Source organism: Pleuronectes platessa, chromosome 23 (genome assembly GCF_947347685.1).
Source record: "Pleuronectes platessa chromosome 23, fPlePla1.1, whole genome shotgun sequence".
Lineage (NCBI taxonomy): Eukaryota > Metazoa > Chordata > Actinopteri > Pleuronectiformes > Pleuronectidae > Pleuronectes > Pleuronectes platessa.
This window is the reverse complement of record NC_070648.1, coordinates 10,866,918-10,883,435: the sequence shown is the minus strand read 5'-3', so window position 1 is coordinate 10,883,435 and position 16,518 is coordinate 10,866,918. Positions and strand designations below refer to the sequence as shown.

General features: G+C 40.6%; 1 pseudogene; it reads right to left on the bottom strand.

Moving 5' to 3' along the window:
- Positions 1–11,036: 11,036 nt before the first annotated feature.
- Positions 11,037–14,563, bottom strand: LOC128429817 (up-regulator of cell proliferation-like; annotated as a pseudogene).
- Positions 14,564–16,518: the final 1,955 nt, after the last annotated feature.

The window sequence follows — 16,518 nt, the reverse complement described above, 5'->3', positions numbered from 1 at the left end:
GCCATGGTAAAAATTAGGGTTCCAAAGGTCTTTTGGGGTGAAGAATGTGTTGATAAACTTAATATATACAAATAACTGATATAATAAATTAAAAACTCTGTTTTCTTTTCGTATCTAGGCTCCAGACTAAATTTGAGATAAGTTTTTATAGGTGAAGTATTTCTCCTGATGCCGTAGACAAAAACATCACTCTCCACCACACAAGCCAATGCAATAATGTGCTGCAGAACAGAGGATGAATGGAGGGTGGTATGAATGGATGCATAGATGAGTGACTGAATGGATGGAGGGATAATTGAATGAATGGAAGGAGGGATGACTGAATGGATGCATAGATGACTGAATGGATGGATGGAAGGAGGGAAGAATGAACGAATGCAGTGAGCGATGAATGGATGGATGTAGGGATGAATGAATGCAGTGAGGGATGAATGAATGGATGCATAGATGAATGTGTAATGGGGTCAATTCTTAATAAAGTTTTATAGTTTTAGCAGTGTTATTTTTCCCAGTTCTGCTGATGTTCTACTTTACCTGACAGCACGGCGATGCCTATAGGCTGCGGGGAGTCGGCGAAGTTTATTTAGGGTCACCGTAGCTCTCTCCCTCTCTCTCTCCCCACTGCCGGTCCTGTGTGTGTGAGGAAGTGTAGCGTGGGCGCACCAGGTGCGGACGCAAATTGTTTGTTGCGGTAGGTTTAGGGCTGCCTTCAGACAGAATACTTACGGTCACTGTTTTTCCCACATTTAGATTTAATTTAGATTATTTGGCTTTGTTTAGATTTAGTTTCTTTCTGACTAATTGGTGTGATTACTGGTTTCCTTGTTTTTATTTTGCTATTTGTTCTATGTGCAATGTTCAATAGGGTTGACTGGTACTGTGCAATCGGGGTTTTAGGACTTGAATATTGTTGAGTTATTGGCTCCATAAACTAGAGGCCCTCTTCTGTCATTTCGTTGTATAATATTGCTTGCAGTGACAATGCCCTGTTGCAATCACTACAGTATTGGGATTCTTAAAGTGTGCTGTGCTTGTTTTATGCATGATATTTTTGCTTTGTTAAATTGGGTCTGGAGCCTTTAACCTCTCTCTATTTAATCTGTTATTTGTATCAAGTACAGGCCAGTACCTCATTCTTTGCACATGATCCTGCAATGTTTTATCAGTCTTTTTAAATCATTTGTACGAATTGAACAAATTGTCTATCTCTGGAATCATCAGCCTCCCGTCCCGTTTATTCTGGATTCATGTGGTGAACCGAATTGGCATTCAACTGTCACCCTAAACTTTTTGACCACTACAAATGAATGGATGGAGAGATGGAGGGATGAATGAATGGATACATAGATGGCTGAATAGGACAGAAGTTCTTCTGACTGTGTTTCCAACGATTCTCTGCGCAACTAATTGTGACAATGCGACTCCAGCCGTCGGTCGCTAACCACGCTGCCTGTGTGAACATGGCCGTCCTGCTACAGTTCACCGGGCTCCACCTCCACTTTCTGGCGGGCGCGCTGTCGGTGAGCGCCTCAGGCAAAGTCTAAGCACTTGGATAACTACAAAAGGAAATGTAGTTATACAGCACGTTTCCTTCACCGAAATCAGGGTGCTGCACAGGCACAGGAAAAAACAACAAGATATACGTTTCAAATCTGAAAGCACAGTTTGCCATAATTTTCAAGCAAAATGAAAGGGAAGTACAAAAGAAATTAAAAAAAAACAAGGAGAGCTAGGATATAAAATGGGTTTCGCCTGACTCAGATTACAGGTGTGCCTCGCTATTCTGGTTTGACCTTATGTGTGCCTGGGGCGGAAAGAGTTTGAAAACCACTGATCTAATCAAATGGGACAGCATGAGTTTGAATGAAAGTTTCCACTTGAAATAAACAATATTGCATCAGCCTCACCTGTTATAATGGCACTCAACAGGTGTGATGGTTGTTGCTACTCTAACTATTACACTGCCTGAAGAGGTCAAAATCACAGCAGGAAATAGAAATTCCTCCATACTGGTCCTGTGGTGTCTTCCAAGTATCCGCAAACGCAGACAATCAAATTGGACTCAACAGCTTCATTTACACCAGGTTTTAGCCCAAATGTCCACAGATATTCGCTTCTCTCCTTCCATGGTTTTCAGTGGACATCTCGTCTAAAAACATGGGGAAGATGGTGCCGTTTTAAGACAAATATGAAAATATGAATGATTTTTATGGACTCGAACACTTCACCCACCCCTCCGTTGTCATAGTGTTGATTCGATAGTGAGTGAATTTTCATTTTTGGGAGAACTAACTAATGTTTTTAACCCTTTCCTGAAGATTGCATTGGAGGGACCATCAGGCCATCAGGCAGTTGGTTCTAGCGCTGTGCTGCATAGTGACCAGGGGGGGTTGGACTAACTTGTCTGTTTTTTATTTGGGGAAACAGATCACTCAGTATTGGATTCATGGACAGTGATACTGCCTATTGACCTTATTCTGAATAAGACATTATTCCCATTATAATGTTTACATGAGTTGCTAATAGAACATTCCATTCATATTCCAGTTCACGTGTTGCAGCAAAGTCTGAGGATGATGTCGACATAATGCAACTAAAGTCGTAATATTCCTTGTGTTAATTAAGTTATAATTTATTCTTAGTATGACCTTATTTGGGCCAAGGTAATTAGACAGTGCTGTTTACATGAGTGTCTTATTCAGACGATTGGATCAATAAAAAGAGAAAGCTCACAATTGTAGTGATTGACAGAAAAACAATTCATTTCTCCAATAAAAAACATAAAATTTGAATATGATGCAGTTATATTTTTAAAGAAATATATATTTATGTTTTAATGTCTATATTATTGCTACTTTCCAGGTTCATGGTGAGTGGCTTGTGTATTCCAAACAGCTCTTTCTATTTCCTGCTGTGATTTTGACCTCTTCAGGCAGTGTCATAGTTGGAGCAGCAACAACCATCACACCTGTTGAGTGCCATTATAACAGGTGAGGCTGATGCATTATTGTTTATGTACAGTGGAAACTTTTCTTCATCCAAACTCATGCTGTCCCATTTGATTAGATCAGTGGTTTTCAAACTTTTTCCGCCCCAGGCACACAACAGGTCAAACCAGAATAGCGAGGCACACCTGTAATCTGAGTCATGCGAAACCCATCTTAAGGAGAGCTAGGAGATAATTATTAGCGTGTGACACACTTAGCGTGTGACACACTTATGACCTTAAATGACAGCCAGTGAAGGTCATAAGGGTGTCACACGCTAATAATTCCCACCAGCCGACAACTGCGCCATGGTGAAAATTAGGGTTCCAAAGGTCTTTTGGGGTGAAGAATGTGTTGATAAACTTAATATATACAAATAACTGATATAATAAATTAAGAAGTACTTTTTTCTTTTCGTATCATGGCTCCAGACAAAATTCGCGATAAGTTTTAATAGGTGAAGTATTTCTCCTGATGCTGTAGACAAAACACCATTCTCCCCCACACAAGCCAATGCAATAATGTGCTGCAGAACAGAGGATGAATGGAGGGAGGAATAAATGGATGCATAGATGAGTGACTGAATGGATGGAGGGATGAAGGGATGAATGAATGGGACTGAAGATCTTCTGACTGTGTTTCCCACAGTTCTCTGCGCAACTGATTGTGACAATGCGACTCCAGCCGTCGGTCGCTAACCACACTGCCTGTGTGAACATGGCCGTCCTGCTACAGTTCACCGGGCTCCACCTCCACTTTCTGGCGGTCGCGCTGTCGGTGAGCGCCTCAGGCAAAGTCTAAGAACTCGGATAACTACGAAAGGAAATGTAGTTATACAGCACGTTTCTTTCACCGAAATCAGGGCGCTGCACAGGCACAGGAAAAAACAAATGAGACCAGATATACATTTCAAATCTGAAAGCACAGTTTGCCGTCATTTTCAAGCAAAATGAAAGGGAAGTACAAAAGAGATCTAAAAAAACAAGGAGAGCTAGGAGATAACATGGGTTTCGCCTGACTCAGATTACAGGTGTGCCTCGCTATTCTGGTTTGACCTTCTGTGTGCCTGGGGCGGAAAGAGTTTGAAAACCACTGATCTAATCAAATGGGACAGCATGAGTTTGAATGAAGGAATGTTTCCACTGTACATAAACAGTAATGCATCAGCCTCACCTGTTATAATGGCACTCAACCGATAGGATGGTTGTTGCTGCTCCAACTATGACACTAACAAAGAGGTCGAAATCACTGCAAGAAAGAGAAAGAACTGGTTGGAATACACAAGCCACTCACCATGAACCTGGAAAGTAGCAATAATATCGACATTAAAACATAAATATATATGTTTTTAAAAAAAATCACTGCATCATATTTTTATTTTATGTTTTTTTTAATTGAGTAATGAATTGCTTTTCTGTCAATCACTGAAATTATGAGCTTTCACTTTCTTTTTTTATTGATCCAATCATCTGAATAAGACACTGTCATGTAAACAGCACTGTCTAATTACCTTGACCCAAATAAGGTCATACTCAGAATAAGCAAAAACTAAATTAACACATGGAACATTATGACTTTAGTTGCATTTAGTCGACATCATCCTGAGACTCCGCTGTAGCACGTAAACTGGAATATGAATGGAATATTCTAATAGCAACTCATGTAAACATTATAATGGAAATAATGTCTTATTCAGAATAAGGTCAATAGGCAGTGTCTCTGTCCATGAATCCTGTACTGAGTGATCTGTTTCCCCAAATACAAAACAGACAAGTGAGTCCAACAGAACCCTGCATGTGAGACCTCTGAGACCCGTTGGTCACTATGTAGCACAGCGCTGGAACCAACTGCCTGATGGTCCCTCCATTGCAATCTTCAGGAAAAGGCTAAACACATGGGTTAGTTCTGCCAAAAATGTCATTATCGACTCACCACTATGTCGACGGAGGGGTGGGTGAAGTGTTCGAGTCCACAAAATGCATTCTTAATTTCAAATAGCCGAGATGTCCACTGTAAACAACGGACGAACGCAGCTCCAGAGGCGAATATCTGAGGACGTTTAGGCTAAAAACCTGGTGTAAATGAAGCCGTTGGGTTCAATTTGATTGTCTGCGTTTGCGGACACTTGGAAGACACCATAGCACCAGTATGGAGCTCTTTCTATTTCCTGTAGTTATTTCGACCTCTTAGGGCAGTGTCATAGTTGGAGCAGCAACAACCATCATATCTGTCGAGTGCCGTTATAACAGGTGAGGCTGATGCAATATTGTTCACATACAGTGAACTTTTTTTCATTCAAACTCATGCTGTGCCATTTGATTAGATCAGTGGTTTTCAAACTTTTTCCACCCCAGGCACACAACAGGTCAAACCAGAATAGCGAGGCACACCTGTAATCTGAGTCATGCGAAACACACGTTATTTCCTAGCTCTCCTTTACACTGGCTGTCTTAGATGTGTCACACACTAATAATTCCCACCATCTGACAACTGCACCACAGTGAAAATGAGGGGTTCCAAATGTTTTTTGGGGTAAAGAATGTGTGAGTCATTGCTTCTTTTTAAATACTTGTTGAACCAAACCGAGACCGGCTCTTCTCATATTTGGGATAAAAGAACACGACAGTAGCTCCTGGTGAGTCTACCACTGTACTTCCTAGAAGTGTTTTAAATATTCAGATGCAGTTCGAGGAGGATGTTATGGTGCTGGACTCACACAGTTTTCAGGACCCTGACCACAGCATCTCCTCTGGCTGTCGGAAAGGTGTGTCCCTATAGTTCATAGGAACACCATGGTGTATTCATATTTTTCACTATAAATATTTGTTTAATTGGGTTTACACTGTAATGAGAAGTGCAATAATAAAAGGGACATTAAACAGATTTGCTGTATTTATTTTGTATTTTTATTATATAAATAAACTTTTTTACTCAGGTAGGTGTGTGAAATGCTCAACAATGCACAGTTACAATATAATATTTGACATTTATATCCAGTTTGGCAAAAGTAATGCTTATACGAGAATGACTTACAGAGTTTGTATTCCACAAGAGTTAGACAAAAGTTAGATATAAAATGCATATTTTATTTAAAAAATATATTTGTATAGTCTTCTGAAGCTGCAATTCTAGTTTTCAACCATTCAATATCTGATATACATGTTAAAAAATGTGATCATGGACTGTGGATGTGAGTGATTTATTTCAAATGCAAGCTGTGGAAACAACAAATATGTAATACTACAGAGGAAATATAACTTAGATATTTGAGCCACCGGGAAACCATGAAAGCTTCCACCCAGTATGAGAGAAGTTAGACGATGATGTTTCATAGTGGATCTGGTCGTATGTATGTGGACACACGCTCGGCCTAAGTAGCTCACTGCGGCCCTGAGGCTCGCCCATCGTCAGAGCTTGTGATGCACGAAAGCACATGGTAAACAACTCACAATGACAAACACAAACACGTAAATCCTCAGCTTGCCAAGTTGCACCTGTTGTCTTGTTTTTAACTTCTTTGTTGAATTCAGAAACCCAAGTGTTGTGCAATAGTGCTTACAAAGTGTTACCATAGAATGGTGTGCCTTTATGCACTCAATAAATTTGGTTACCAAAATAAAACATAAAACATTAATATTTAAAATATTAATATTAAATCATAACTTTAATTGGTTAAAGTTCTCGCGGGGCACCACCCTTCATAGAAGGGAAAAGATAGCCAATTTATTGATTAAGATCAGTCTCATTTAGATCTAGTTCAATTAGAAATCTCAATATTTTACCATTAAAGATTATATAATGAACAATGAAGGTTATGGAGTTCTCAACAGTGTAACGGTTGGCAAAATTCACTTATGCAATATTAATAAAATAACAATTGTGAAAGAAGAACATTTATTATGAACATAATAAAGTATAAAAACACAAATTACTAAACAAACAAACAAACTAATGAGTAATTGACTAAATATGAGTGTGTGTGTGAATGTAAATTAGGGGCCTCCCAAAATCCCCCCCCCCCCCCCCTTCTTCTGAGGTTGCTTTACGGGGGTAGGTTTAACTAGGTGGAGACTATGCGTGTGTCTGTGTAGATGTTAATCAGATAATGCAAGAGTCAGAGAGACCTACAAAGGAGGCCTGTGAAGGGCCTAACTAACAATTACTTTCAAATAACTTGTTGCCACAATATCACAACACATATCAAACTTATAAACACACACCGATCAAATAAACAGTCTTGCCTAGCGTAGTATAATTATTAAACCCAGATTATGTTAACAGTCCGAGGGAAAGGGGAAAAGAAGTTGCAGTCCAGTTGCAGTTCTGTGACGTCTCCTGGGTTTGTCGGAAGGGTTCTGCCTTAGCGGTTCTGTTGAGCTGTGAAGCTCCGTTGCTTGTTGAAGTTCTCCTGCAGGACATCGCGTCGCTACGAGGAGTTTGTAGAACTTGAAGGGCGAGGAGATTTCCTTGAGAAGATGAGCTGGGAGCTGCACCTTTGACCTCCGGTAGTTGGTAGGAAGAGAAGATTAGGCTGGGGCAGCCAGGCCCTCTCCTCAGCAATGCAGGAGAAACAGCTGGAAAGCCCTGCTGTCCTCGGTGGGTGGATGGAAAAGAGAAGGAAGTTGGATCAGCCAGGCCCCCCCCCCTTGGCGATGTAGGAGAGAGAGGCTGTGGCAGCCTTCCGTCCTTGGAGGGATGAGAGAAGAGAGCAAGATTTTGGGGAGACCTCTCCTTATATTGGCCCCGGTGACCTCACAGGTCTTGGACCAGAGTGACCAATAGGAGTTGACCCTGGTGGTTCTTGACACCTTTCTGTGACATTGCCCAGACCCCAGGACATGCAGCATCCTGTTACATCCTCTGGGAGACTGAGTTCCTTGACTTTCTAAGATCAATGGAACCTGTGGCATCTTGGGGGATTGAGTCCACTCCAGCACATGCGGCATGTTTTTTTTCAAGTTTGACTGAAAGGAGGCCTGTGGTTTGCACAAAAACCATGTCCCAACACAAGACTTGAGATGAAGAAAATGTTAAATAATGGAGTTATTAAAAAAAGATGATTATTAAAAAAAGTACAGTAAAACTATATAAATAAATGAGGTGATGATATTTCTGTTTACTTTAGAAGTTATTATACACGCTATGCTGTGATTCTGATCTGGGAAACATTAAAGACATTCATAGCCAGACTACTGATTTTGTTTCTTTATTCAGACAGTTATTGGTTATTGGAAAAAAAAACCTCCACAGATTCATTACATTTTCTTCATTATTATTATACTATACTATTGAACAAGTTATCATGAATCTGATTATTAACACACAAAGAGAAAAAACATTATTTTTTTTTCATTCATTTTAAAAATATGTATCAAATGCAACATAATTCACACAAAAACATTGTTGTTAACATTTCTGCAAGTGCAACACATAGACACAGTTTCAAAAAGTGCACATCAACACAACAAACATCCATTGTTTGGATTATTATTACAAATTATTCAAAGTTGTAAGAATTGTTTTCTTTACCCTAGAATGGGCCCTTTATATTTAAACACTTTATATTTATATCAGGAGCAGGTCCTCTGTACGGCGGCCGCCATGTTTTTTTAACGTAGTCCACACTGGACAAACTAAAGACTTTTTGAGTTTTTACTTCCACAGGTTCTCTTTCCTGTTTGGAAAGGGCTGGTGATGTGAGGGTGGTCAGCTACAACATTTAACTTCACCACTAGATGTCACTAACTTCTACACACTGAACCATTTTTTTATTTTTTATTTTACAGACAACACCAGAACCCAGTGTACAGGTTTTTTTTCAGACATGTGAAAGTTTCATTCTCCTGAAGGAAATCTTAGTGCATTTTCTGTCTGGCTGTCACTCCACAGATGCGCTGCTCAAGAGAAACTTCAAACTCTATGTCCTTACATCCTCATTGTTTCTCATTGCTTTTATGAGGGATGTCCTGGATCTAGGTAAGTTATTCTATTCTCCCTCTGTTTCCAACATGAGACCTCACTGATGTCCTTTGGAACATCTCATTCTGTACAGTACAACCATATGTAAAACAACATACAGCAGTCACAATGATATTAACTATTTATCATTAGAACATTTGACATAAACCAATTAATTGCGATATATTACAAAATAAAATTGACATTTTAGCAGTATCAATGAATTATCACTCTTTAACTGTAACACATCCGTTAATAATCATTTTTAAATCGCCATTTTGATGTATTCAATGTTCATTTTGAAGGAATATGATTTTACACCTCACTTAAGTGATCATAAATTCAGTACAGTTACACAATATTGCTGCAAACAACATATTAGAGTGAATTAACTTCACTAAAATGATCAGCAGACGCACCTTTACTATTTAAACACACTCTCAGCTGGGCCTTGAACCAGGCTAGCAACTGGTGTTACATCAAAACAATGCACTGCTAACCAAGTGAGCAACTACCTTAGATATTAGCATTAGCATTCGAATTTACATTGATACATTGATATAAAGCTCTGAAGCACATTGGGAACAATACACACCATTCTCATGAGCTCTGCCTGTTGGTGTTTTATTACGAGAGACAACAGGCTAACAGGCTACACTCAACACAAGCCCCCCCGTCCTTCTCAGTCGAGATACTAACAAAAAGCAGCTGATTCGTGTGGACACATGGGAACTGCTAATGTCCTCGGGCTGTTCTGAGCTGTTACCAACCAAGGGAAATCCATTTGCAGGTATTTTCAGGGGGGAAACCCAAGTGGAAGTTACGTCACAACGACACGTGCCAACAAAGTGAATTAATCATGTGCACTTCTCTAATCAGACAGCTTGTTGTCTCTCAGTTCATGTTAAATGACTCTTTGAGACCCTGTTCTGCCTGCAGACGTGTGATATCTTTCCAGGTTGTAGGAATATCAGCAGGCTTTGCACTATGTTCTTCCGCAAAGTCCTCATTGAACGTTGCCATTACATATTTCAAGTAGTCTGATGCCTCGTAGCTTCCATCTGGAGGAATCTTCCAATCTGGGTAAATGTCAGTGTATTTTTTGTAAGAGATCCATTGACCTTTAGTAGCATCACAGCGAAAATATTCGTTACTCGCCACTAATGACGAGCAAATGCAAGTTTCTAGTTTTTCTGTTTTGTTCCACCTGTATCCATTCAGACCCTGTGGCCTATGCAGTGGAGCCGTATGCTCAGCATGTTTACCACCTCCACACACACAGGCCACTCCACAGAAGGGACACTGTTTACCACATCCAATCACTTGTGTGAAAAGCTCATTCTGGGGCTTGACATCAAGATGTTTAAGTATACTCTGGATGTCTCTTTTTTTAAACTCTTGCTTTAGAGCTTCTTCCATTTTTTTCACAAACTCTGTGAACCAATGAGCAAACTGTTCCTGGTTTGCTTTGTTCAGGATCATGAAATCACCAAGTGCATCCTGGGAAATTACCAGTGTATCACCAAGTTCCTGACAGAAGTTGTTAATGAATGTTTTCAAGTCAGCACTTGTTTTCTTTGTGGCCTTGTGGATTGCAGCCTTTATGCTGCTGATACTTGAGTCAAGATGCTGATCCACTAGCTCAAACATCTTAGAATCTTTTGATATGTGTTTCACTGTTTGGTCGAGTATCCACTCCTTTACATATCCCTCATATGAGTAAATGTACCATTTGTACTCACTAATGCTGTGCTTTGAGAGCAAATCCAGTAAAATGTTATACTGGGAGTAGTGTCTTGTATTGAACTGTGATTGTTTCCTCATTTCATGAATGATATCAGGACCCAGTTTACCGTACACAAAGTTTTCAACTGCAGGCTTCATACATTGTTTGGTGAATTTTTCTGCTTTCTTCTGGCTCTGGTCTCGTTCATTGAAAACATCTTTAAAACTATCACAAAACATTTCTTTGTTTTTGTTCAGACATAAGTGAGGGTCATTCTCCTTTAGGAAATCTTCGTGCATTTTCTGAAAGTTTCTGGTTGCAATGACACAGATGTGCTGTTTTAGAGAAACTTTAAACTCAATGTCTACGGTTATATCCTCATGCTTTTGCAGCCTCTCATCAATAATGCGAAGGATCTCCTGGATGTAAGCATCAGAGTAGTTTTTAGTTTTTTTTTGCATCTGCTTCGGGGTCTTCTGTTTTCCCTTTTTCCTTCACATACTGAATGCATTCATCTATGATGTTGTCAGCTATCTTCTGTAGCCTGATTGTGGGATCTTGAAAGAGTTTCACATTGCTCATCATCTTTTTTAATATTTTAAGCTTTTCTTTGGCTATATATATGAAAGGCGTTTTCCCACAGTCTTGCAGGTTTCTTTGACTCAGCAATTCACATGCATGACTCCCTTTGTCTTTGAGATTTATTCTTAAGTAGAGGGAGACACTGGTGAAGACATTTGTTGGCACTTGTTTGGAAAAAGACAGTTTCTTTACTGTTTCTTTCCACATCTTATCAAATTCTTGGTTCAGTTCTTCATCTCCCATCTGGACGTTTTTCTTTCGACATTCATCGATCAGTGCCCACACTGCTTTTTCAATTTCTTTTGTGTGATTTTCCTTGATGTTTTGAACTTCTGTCTGTCCCTGTTTGATTTCAGCCGCTGCTGTGAGTTGACTATACACAGAGTTCTGCATGTCTCTTCGAAGACTCCTTGCATTGTTTGCAAAGTCCTCTTTGTATCCTTCTACGAGATGGACATGGCCGTCTTTTTGCCCGAAATAGTTTTTAATTTTTTCAAGATGCTCTTCCTCCAATTTCGTCAGCTTTGTGAAGACTTCACTTTTCAAACTCAAGATGAGTTCTTTCATGTCAACTATTTTAGATTTAGAAGCAGGTGTTCCTAAATTTGAGATGGTTGTTTCAGCATTTGTTATCCACTTGTATATGGATTCTTTGAAGTCCCATTCCCAGTTGTTGAATTCTGTGCATATCCTCATGTATGCTTCAGCCACTAGACTGTTTCTGAAGCTGAAGATGAAGTTTTCATGCTTCACTGCCTTCCACAGGCTTGACATCCACTCTTTAAACTTCAAGATGTCATTAGCAGAGGACTCACAGTTTCCTAGTATCTGTGTGATGTTTTTCTTGAACTGACATACTGCTTCGTTGTACCCTGCATTGACTGGTGCCATTGGTGGGTTTCCATTCCAGAATCCAGGAATGTACCAGCTCCCAGTTTCTGGATTGTACTCCATGACATCAGTGAAGAACTTGTTCTTTTCTTTCTTCTCCATTTTGGCTGCTGCCTGTGTCATCTCGTTTAACTGTTCCAAGAGCAGTTTCCTCTCTCTTAGGGTGTTCTCATTGGCTGAAACATCTGACACATTCTGGTGAACAAACTGACATTTAGGCTTTTTGCCCACCTCTTTCATCCTGAGAAACGCATGCACAACTATTTGTAGGATGTCCTTCATTTGTGATGAATTCTCCATTGCAATATTGATAATGGTGATGTCACTCAGCCCCACAACAAGTGTTGCAAGCTCATTGTCGTGCTCATGGCTATCATCCAGTTGTGCAAGCTCTGCTGACCTTAAGCCCTCAGTGTCAATGATGACCATGAAGTCACAGTCAAGGTATTTTTTGACATCTTCATTGATTCTGATGAGAAACATAAAAGCACCTCGAGTGCATCGGCCACTGCTGACTGCAAACTGCACTCCAAACATGGTGTTAAGAAGAGTGGACTTTCCTGTGCTCTGAACTCCAAGAACCGTGACGACCAGTATCTTGTTGTTTGGAGACACCAGTTCATTGAGCTGGGAGAGAACATCACTCACCCATGTGAGAGGTATGTTGGATGCATCTCCATCTACAAGCTCCAGGGGAAATCCATCAAGCAACAATCCTGCACAGATTTGGGGCAGATGCTGTAGTTGTTTACGTGACTGATCTTGTTCTGGAAGGGAAACTGAAGCTTCATATATCTGACCCATTTCACGGAAGAAGTGTTCAGTTCCCAGTGAGCTGTTGGAAAGCTCTTTATCAATGACTTTGATGGCCTCTTTGTTCTCAGCTTCTTTGCATTTTTCTTTGTACTGCTTCCTGAGGCCAGACAGTTTTTCTCGAGACAGGTTATCAAGGTTCATTCGCATCCATTTCAGGAAATAATGTCTCTCTATGCCTGGGCTTGAAATTGCACTGATGAAGCACGTCATGGCATCTGACATGTTTTTAGAGCTCTCTTTCTTCCGAAAAATTTTTTTCGTTGTCTCAAGACCTGCTTTGTATGTTTCTATGTCTTCAGATCCAAGATTTTTCAGTCGACATTCTTCCTTCTCTACAATTGTCAATTCTTTCCATATTTCTCCATGCAAGGGAAGCTGAGTGGCTTTGTAGTCAGGGATGTTTTTAATTTTTGATGTAATGGCATCCGCAATTTCCTTGGCAGTCTGACACTCTGAACAGTCTTCATCAACCAAGATTCCCAATTCATTGGCAATGTCAGCCATCTTCTCAATGCACATCTTCTTCTTTGTAATCTGAATAACATCGTTGACTTTTTTCCTCAAACCTTTGACAAAGTCTGCATAATTTTCTGTTTGGTCTTTTTAATGATGTTGTCTTTACTCAAGCCCAGCTTTGTTGCTACTGTTTTGAGAGCATCCATACTAAAGCACTTGCTTTGTTGGTTACCGACCAAAAACATCTCTGCCTTGTGGTGGAGGTTGGTTAGCAGCTTGCACTCAGGGTCCAAATTGTCAAAGAACACTGCTGCAGATGTGTGACACAAGAAATAAAACTGAGTTTCAAATGAAGCAATGTCCCCACGAAGGTTAGCTACAGCTAATGGCTCACTGAAAATATCAATTTCTTTTTTGCCAGAAGGAAGGTACCAAGTTATTTCAGTCAGTCCATTGGATATTCTTCTTGGGGTGTCACCACACTCCATATCATGGTGAACAAAATAGTCATGGTACTCTTCAGAATTGCTCAAAAGCTTATTGAGAATCTCTGACTTGGACATGGAACATTCCCCGAGTCTCACAAAAGATATCATTGGAATTTCAGAGAGAACAATTCTTTCTTCAGTAAAACCCTTGGATTGTACAAGTGACTGAGGTCTGTACGTTTTAACAATGTCTCTCATGGCCCAAAGCATGAGTTTGCACTGATCTGTTTCACAACCTGGAAGCAGGAGAGGCACAGAAAACTGACACATGGACATTTTGAGGGCCATTTCCTGTTGCACAAAACCATCAGAACACAGTAAGAGAGCAGTGATTACGTCAAGGGGGTTTACCATGTCACCTGAATCTGTAATGTCGCACAGATACTGAAGTCAAATTCAGTCGTTTCTGTTGCTCCGTCTTTGGATGATTCACATTCTGATTGTAAATTTCTTGCTGTCACATTAACCATCATGAGCTTCTTTAAGAAATACCATGGAAGATCTGAGTTGCACTTGACAGGTTCATCAGTGATGGCCTTCAGGTCAATCTGAAGTATTTCGCTCAGTGTTAGCTTCTTTGTGTAGTGCTGCTTCAAGCCCAGATCCTCCAACAAGCTCTGTAGTTGTGTCTCTGTGGGCATGAAAACAATGATTATTAAACCCATAATTACAATGGCCAGTGTTTTTTCACACCTTTACTTATAGGTCAATTATCAAATATCTATAAATCATATATTATCACATTAAAAATATCAAATTAGAGATTGTTATATTAATGTATCTAGCTACAGAGGCGTTATGTTTTGAATCCATCAGTCCATCCATTTGTCCAATTTTTTAACTTAATATTTCAATGTGTGACTTGACATTCTTGTGAATGTGATATATAGGTATGGGTAATATGATTTCTGTTGCTAGGTGGGGTAATTGTCTGTAAAGCAGACATATGGCTAGCTCAATGCTCTGCAGTCAACAACAGGCACAGACAGGTTTCTCTATTTGCTGCCCGTTTCTGTGATGTTTTGTGTTGTGTTATGAAATTGATGAAGATGTTTTCTTACTTTGCTTGTGTTTCGTCCACATGCATGTGTTTTCCTAAGTTGTTGTATGTTGCGCTCTACGGGCCACCGTAGAATAACCTTGTTAAAATGTTTTTAACTTTATCTTAATAGTGATACTGTCGTAATATAATGTGGCATAACTGCACAGTACCTCAATATTAACACAATAGTTAATAGAGTTGTCATTTTAGGGAATACGTTTTTATGTCTTTCTTTCCAAGAGTTGAAGAAGTAGATCAATACCAATATCAATACTCGATTGGCTGCAATTGACCTTGACCCCCCCCCCCCCCCCCAGTATTTGCCGAAAACGGTTAGGTGCTGATCACATCAATAATTTACATCAACCATTCTTTAAAATGTGTTTGTACCCCTCTCACATCACATCAATGATTCTCTCAAAAAGAAATAAAACATATGTTTTTTTCATTAATATGGCGACGCCTGCGAGCTAGTTCTGGCAGGCAACTCGAGCTGCGCTGCGCCAATCACGTGACATACATCATGTGACATACCTCAATCTCCACAACCATCTATAATACACACCCACCTTATCAGGTGGTCTATTTAACCAGAGAGACATTTCCCATCAACCCCTCTTGCTCGCACTGCGGCTGCAGTATGGCTACCTGTTGCTTCAGCGTATCAGCCGTTGACCAAGTGACCGTTGTTCCTCCGTGGGTCGTTGTCTCTCTCAATCCGATTGATTCCTCCTCCGAAAAAGTTCGCTTTATTTCCGAAATTTCGTCTCGGTCCTTCAAGATTCACTACGTGTGAATCGGACGCCAAGCGTCTGCGCCACGACTCCCGCGGGCCTCTCAGCGCGCACCACATCCTGGAGGAGCTGCGCACCCGAAGCGTTTAATTCATCCGGTCTGAGCCACGAGTTAAGGCCTCAGTATGCTTCTCCGAGTCCGTTGCGGAAGGACGGACGGACGGAGCGGACGGACCCTTTTTGATTTATAGTTCTACGAGCCTTTTTGTTCCGAAAACAATTCACCGCCAGAACAGTAGATGGCGCAACGGAAGTCGAGCTTAGAGAAGCCTACCTCATGAGGTATATAGAAGAAGTCCACGCTGGTTTATTTACGTCCCCCCGGCTCCTCACACACAGTGAACGATGACAACAGAAAAAGGCTGTTGATAACGCGACAGTTTTGCTGAAATAAAGTGACACCCAGCGGGTCAAGATGCTTATGTTATCGTGTCTTAACGCAGCGGTTCCCCAGTCTTGTTTCCAAACTGCGTTGCTAATTCAACAGCTGCAACAGCTTGAAGCTACACGGAGGCAGCTAGCTTCCCCCCAGCTTCCACACACAGTCAGCACGGACAGCCGATACTAGCTACTACCAAGTGTTTGCTTCTAACCTGACGGTGTTTGAGAAACAGTGTCATGAGAGCCGTGGGATTAAAGTCAGCGGGTTTTTGCGCTGTTCCCACCGCAGTTAGCATGGTGGCTAGCCCGCTATCCCCGTTATCAAAGTTCGTTATAACCGTATGTGACCGTACACACATGCTGTAAGTGCTCTAACCAGCCACCGTCAGCCGGACAA